Source organism: Podarcis bocagei (genome assembly GCF_964188305.1).
Source record: "Podarcis bocagei genome assembly, chromosome: 1".
NCBI lineage: Eukaryota > Metazoa > Chordata > Lepidosauria > Squamata > Lacertidae > Podarcis > Podarcis bocagei.
The window spans coordinates 116,998,357-117,005,456 of NC_138125.1; positions in this window are offsets into that span (position 1 = coordinate 116,998,357).

The window sequence follows — 7,100 nt, forward strand, 5'->3', positions numbered from 1 at the left end:
CAAAACTCTCGCGCTGCTTTTTCTGTGCAGCAAATCAAACACGGCGCAGCAGCCCCTTCTCCCACCAGTCCCTAGGAAGGGTTCCACATGACATTTGTCTGTAATTATAGGGTGTCCAAAATACGGGGGAAAGGTAGCTGAGAAACACAAAAGCATTTATGAATTAAGATAATTACTGGGGGGTTATTATGCAGATCCCAGAATAGAGAGGATCCTTATTGGGCAATTTCCCCATAAACAGTTACTGCAGTTTAACTGCAGTGATTCGCCGCTTCCGGACATGCGTGTGATGTCATTTTGAGTATCTGCGCATGCGTGAGCAGCGAAACCTGGAATTAACGTGTTCCAGTACTTCTGGGTTGCCATGGAGCGTAACCTGAAAACACTCAACCTGAAGCTACTTCAATCCAAGGTATGACTGTACAGTGGTACCTCTGGTTACGTACTTAATTTGTCCCGGAGGTCCGTTCTTAACCTGAAACTGTTCTTAACCTGAAGCACCACTTTAGCTAATGGGGCCTCCCACTGCCACCGCGCCGCCGGAGCACAATTTATGTTCTCACCCTGAAGCAAAGTTCTTAGCCCAAGCTACTATTTCTGGGTTAGCGGAGTCTGCAACCTGAAGAATATGTAACCTGAAGCGTCTGTAACCTGAGGTACCACTGTACTTACTTCAAGAGCAGACTTCAGGCTTGCAGGATCTGCTTTGTGTTTTACTAGATCCCTGAGCTCCACCAGCTGGGGCCAGGTGTAAAAGATACAGAGTTAAAGAGCATGGTGCCTTTGAGCAGAGGCTGACGACAGGGATTTGTGTCTTGTGCAGCAGAGCTGAGCTGAGTTCACAATCCTTACACATGAAAATCCATTCCAGGTTACACAAAGTTTTCTTCATTTCAGCAGTTTAATTCATTTATTTATTGGCAAGGGAGAGAGTCATTCCATCATTGCCAATGTATATATAGTTATTTGCTTGGTTGTTTATTTAAAGCGTTATTTAAAGAGTTATCCCACTCTTCAGCCAAAAAGCAGCTCCCACAGTGGCTTACAAATGTCAGTGATAAGAGAGTCCTTGTCCTCAGGCTCACAATCTAAAAGACACAACACAAAAGGGAGAAGAAGAAAAAGAATGGATGGGAGGAAGGAGGGGAAAAGGAAACTCGGGCGCTGTTCCTTGGTTTTAACTGTCAGAGACAAACATGTTTGCCGATCTGCTGCAAGCAACCTGGAAATCTACCAGTAGATTCTGATCTCCTTTCTGCCCACACTTGACTTGATTCATATAGCAGCACAGCATTATGGCACCACACCTATCCAAATCATAGAAATAACCTCTGCAGAGGTAACTAAGAGTGCATACAAATGTCTATAATTTGAACAGTGAACCCCCTGTGGAAGCACAAGCACGGAGCTTAGTTCAGTGTCGTAACATCATCATGATTTTGCATCGCACCAGAATGAAGCTAACCCTGTGCAGCACGGACTGGCTGGAACCAGTGATGTCACTAACCCAATTTCCCCCACCCTCTCCATAATAATCCCACCACACACACACACACATTAAAAATCATGCAGAAAGTGCCAGATTCAATCCCTAGAATTCTGAGCTGGGAGGACCAATGGTTCTTCTGGCCCTACGTTAAGTAGCTTATTTGGTTTGTTTAAAGGGGAAGCGAGTGTACATGTAAACGAACAAGACACTTTCACAGTTAACAAAAAGTAAGCAACCTATTTTCCATTAGATGGGAGGAATAAGCCTGAATTAGTGCTCGGATTGGTAGCAAGGATTGCTGTCCTTTCCAAACACAGTTCAGAAGAAAATCAGGCTTACTCCAGGGACAGAAAAACCACACCAAGTATCTTTTCTAAGATATGTTGGCAGTATGGAATTCTATAAAAAGTAGATTGTTTTGATCGTGGATGCACAGCCTCCTAGTGGTTTAAAGAAAGGCCAGTTCAGACAACCCATTTGTGACTTTACATTTGTTCTGCGCTGAGTTGTTTCGGCAGTTCAAACTGACAGCGGCTTTATCCGAAGCAGGAGTTGCTCCCTTGTGTGGAATTATGTAGATTCTGTTTATAGTCTGACATGTGGCACAAATCCATGCATTTGTTTTACCTTCTGCACATGCAGTGGGGATCCACTGTCAATCATGGCTTCCTGTACATGTTGAAATAGCTCCATGTGCAGTCAGTACACATCATGACTAATGACAATTTCTGCAGTTTCAAGTATCTGTTTCCTCTGCAACAGCCCTGAATTTGTGCACGGCAACGCAATCATCTGAGCCCTCCATGTTGTGCCTGGGTCTCGATTTCTTATGCCATCCTACCCCATCTTTTAGGAAGCACTCAGGACCACTTTACCGTGTGCAAATTCAGTCTGGGTTGGTAGGAAAAATCAGCGTGTTTGAATATAAATGGGTTGTCTGCCTAGGCCTAAAAGAGAGTTTGCTGTATACGTTTCCGTCGTCAAGTACTCCAATTCTCTTTATGTAGATTCGTGAAATCGAGAAAGATCAAAGTCTGCTGTGAAGATTCATTTCAGCTGTAGATATGCAACCTTTAAGTGTACCAAAATGTTTATGAAACAGAGCTAAGTGAGGTAGTTAAAGAGATAAGCCAATGGTATCTTTCTGTATCTGTTAAGTAACCTGATACACGCTAAGCTTAATTCTAGCGTTTTTGATGTCACCTTTCAAAAGACTATTGAGCAGAGGTCAATTGAAAAGGTCGGCCTTGATGTGATTTCCCGATATTTAATGTCACACATTTATGAAATGCCCAGCTGATTCAACAGATGCTTATTTGTATCAATTAATACTTATCCATTTTATTTTTCCATTGAAATCCGGAAAGATTTTACTGATGAATTGAAGATAAAAGTTTTCCCCTTGTTGTCTAACAATACATGAATAGCAATCCTCTTTAAAGGACGTAACGAGTGATGTCACCTATGCGCCACGCTGTGTACATGCGCACTATACGCTGAAAGCACATTTCAAGCTTTTGACTCTCCCCAGTGAATCCTGGCAACTGTAGTTTGTTAAGGGTGCTGAGAATTGAAGCTCTGCAAGGGGTAAACTACAGTTGCCAGGATTCTTTTAGGGGAAGCCATGTGTTTTAAATGTATAGTGTGTATGCAGGGGCAGTCCTAGCCAAAGCATCAACTAATAGGTCACAAAACTGCATTCTAGATGCGGAAAGCAAGCTAGGGATACGGAATTTTGACTGCCCCTTCTTCCTGCAAGAAAAAATGTCCTGCTTTAGGAGTGCTATCCAAGAGCCTTGGTGCAAGCTAGGGTCAATGTTTGCTATCACTGCATAGGAAGTGAAAAATCACTTGCAGAGCTGGAACAAATAGATGATTGATTCCCCAATCTTGGGGGAACCCAGATCTGAATGCATACACCTCTCACTTATTTTATTATTATTAACGCTTGTATTTTCATATGTTTCAGTAATAACTCAACCTCAAAGAACCAGAGGGACTCATAAATACAGTGGTACCTCGGGTTACATACGCTTCAGGTTACATAGGCTTCAGGTTACAGACTTTTCTAACCCAGAAATAGTACCTCGGGTTAAGAACTTTGCTTCAGGATGAGAACAGAAATCGTGCTCCAGCGGCGCGGCCGCAGCAGGAGGCCCCATTAGCTAAAGTGGTGCTTCAGGTTAAGAACAGTTTCAGGTTAAGAACGGACCTCCAGAACGAATTAAGTACGTAACCCAAGGTACCACTGTAGGGGAAATGGTGGGAACACCATATTTATTGGATACGGTTTAGGGAATCAGAGAGCTCTCAGGCATGCACACACTCTGTAGGGATGCAGTGACTGAGAACAGGTGTTCTGAATAGGTAGATGGCTAGGAAGGACAGAGCACTGGAAGGAGCAGGCCTGTTGGCATCAGCCGCATTCTGTTGCTCCATGTGGATGCAGAGCTCTTCACCAACACTGCATTTCCCCCAAAATGCTATCTTCTCTCCAAGCTCTTGCATCCCCCCCCCCCGCAAGCTCTGGGAGAGGGGAATCTCAGTTTCTCAAACCTCCTCTCACATTCTTTACTCTCTTGACCACAGGCTGCCAGCAGACAGTCAGAGGAACATTAGACCTGTCACACCAGAGACTGGGTATGTGTTTAACTTCTAGGCTGGACAGGTGCTGTTGCTCCAATGCAATGAGGGATCTTTTGAGCATGTGTCTTTGGCTAGCTTTGTTTTGTGGTGTTGAAATAAGCAAGCTCTGCGACAAAGCCTGTTGCGTCTCTCCTGGTAGCAGAGTGTTCTTTCCAAAGCTAAACATCCATTCCAACAAGGCATTCTGTTCAGTGCCATGACTTCCGCTTGCAATACGGGACTTCTTCTCCTCTCTCTGTACAACCCCTGCCACCTCAGATCTGCTCCAGAGGTATGAGATGTGGATCAGATTGGGGCAAGGATGTGGAGAGAGGTAGTGCCATGACACAGGAGGAAATCCTTGCACTCATAGGATGACTTTGTTGGATACAATCCAACCCACCGAGTTCATACACAGGAGCTTGACCGGGGTGGGGTATTAAAGGCCTCTTATAGAGGATGAGCATGCATGAATACATGTCATCACTCAATAGATAGTAAGAATACATGAGTCAATAGATAGTAAGAATACGTCCGACGTACCCAAACAGCAAAACAAATGTCGCTTCCGTCAGGGAAAGGTCCAGCTCTCTGAACCAACTTTTCATGAGCCTACAGAAAGGAGGAATAATCAAAGATTACCTTTTCTCTCTTTTTTTCCCAGCAGGAGAGTTTTTAAGGGTGCTGCGAATTGAAGCTCTGCAAGGGGTAAAATACTGTTGCCATGATCCAGAGGATCTTTTTTGGATCCATTTGTTGATCAAACAGCACTCTTCATTTTCTAGCCAAGGAATCACCACAACGGGTGGCTGTCAGGTCCATATGGCCACTAGAAATAATATGCGAGCACTTGCTTGCAAGACCAGTGTGGCACAGTGGTTAGAGCAGGGGTCAGCAACCTTTTTCAGCCATTGGCCAGTCCACCATCCCTCAGACCATGTGGTGGGCCGGACTATATGGGGGGGTGGGATGAATGAATTCCTATGCCCCACAAATAACCCAGAGATGCATTTTAAATAAAAGGACGCATTCTACTCATGTAAAAACACGCTGATTCCTGGACCGTCCATGGACCGGATTGAGAAGGCAGTTGGGCTACATCTGGCCCACGGGCCTTAGGGTGCCTACCCCTGGGTTAGACTGTCACGCTGGGACCTGAAAGACCAGGGTTCAAATCCCCACTTGGCCATGAGGGTGGCCTGGGGCAAGTCACTCACTTTCAGCCCAACCTACCTCAAAAGCTTGTTATGAAGAGAAAAGGAAGGTGAGGGAGAACCAAGTACTGAATCACCTTGAGCTCCATGGAGAAAAATATGGGCTAGAAATGCAATAAAGAAATAAGGAATAAATAACACAATCCCGTGTGTTAGGCTGAAGAAACTTGGAGCGCACGATTCCTGGAGAAACACAGCCTCTTGATTAAGCAACCACAAATAAAAGATTCACAGGCATCTAGATAAGGAAATGCAACCCAGGCGTGAGATCACACCGTGCTACAGCTTAGTAAACAGATTACTAAGGAACTGAACCAAAGGTTTCACAATACTGTTAGCAACAACATATGTTGAATATGAGACACACAATTTTTTTTAACAGCAGTTTTACCTTTTGCATTCTGAAGGTTGATTTTGGGCATTGTTCCCCCAGGTGTGGAACCATTTCATCCCAATTGCTTGCCTTGCTTTAAGACAACCGTTTCCCCCTTCATGGATCTACAGCCACGCACAATTCCAGAAAGTAACCCCTGGATGTTGACTTTACATCACCACTAGCTCTTAGAGCAGAGAACAATTGAGGCTCTTTTTTGCTCTGCGAGCTGCAGTGAATTGCTCCATTAGCTCAGCTGATAAAGCTTTGGGGAGGGGTGGAGGACGTAAATGCATGGCTGCTTTGTTTTAGTGTTCAACTTTGTGCATTTGAGTCTAGACAAAAGAAGATGGCTCGAGTCGCGTTGACACTTTGCGATATTTAAAAAGGACAAGAGAGGGAAGGGAAGCGTTTCGTTTTAACAGGCCCACTGGGAATAAGGGGAAGAAGCATTATATGCGATCCAGCCCAAAATCAAGCACTTTTTAAAACCCGGAATGACTTCAGTAGGGGAGATATAAGCATGAGCTTCTTGGAAACCTTTCAAACTTCTTTGGAAAGCAACTCAGCAATAGAAGAAGCCGCCAGAACAGATTCTGAAGCTGTCTTCCTTTGACGGTTTTGAAGAGAACCGGACCTACCATGGGGCAGAATGAGGCTGTGTGTGTGTGTGTTTCTCTCTATTTGTGTAGCGGTGTTGCCAAGAGGCTTGCTTTGTACTTCCTAAACTAAGCTGCTGCTTTCAGGTGCAGTGGAGCCTGTTGACCCATCACTGCCATTCCAGTACTGTTCTGTATGTGGAATAGGATAGAGGGGCATTATTGTCTCTATTGCTTCAGGCAGCAAAATGTCTTGGGCCGGCCCTGTTTTCCATAGATAGATACTTATTTATTATATAAGACCAGTGGCTAGAGTGCTTTGACTACCTATGAAGCTTGTTGTGGGGATAAAAAGAATTAGGGGCAAACCATGCATGCCACCTTGAAGTGGGGGTGATAATGTCTTGATTTGTTCATTTATTCATTATTATAAAACACTCTATGCTACCCCTGATCAATATTCCAGGGCAGTGTGTACATCAGTGCAGATAACACATTATTCAAAGCCTAACACAACACAAACATCAAAAGTCATAATTCTCAGATGATGTTGGACTTCTGCTCCCACCTGCCATGCCCAGCATGGTCAAAGGTCAGGGAAGCTGTAGTCCAGCAATGTTTGGGGACCCGCAAGTACCCTATTCCCAGGCCAAAGCTTTAGTGGACACAGCATTGGCCAGGAGGCCTGCTGAAATATTGCAGAAGTTCCCACTTTTTCCCTGGTGTTTGTGGAGGAGATAATGTGGTCACAGAGACATTTCATTCTCCCTTGTTGAACTTGGGGATGCAAGCACAAAACG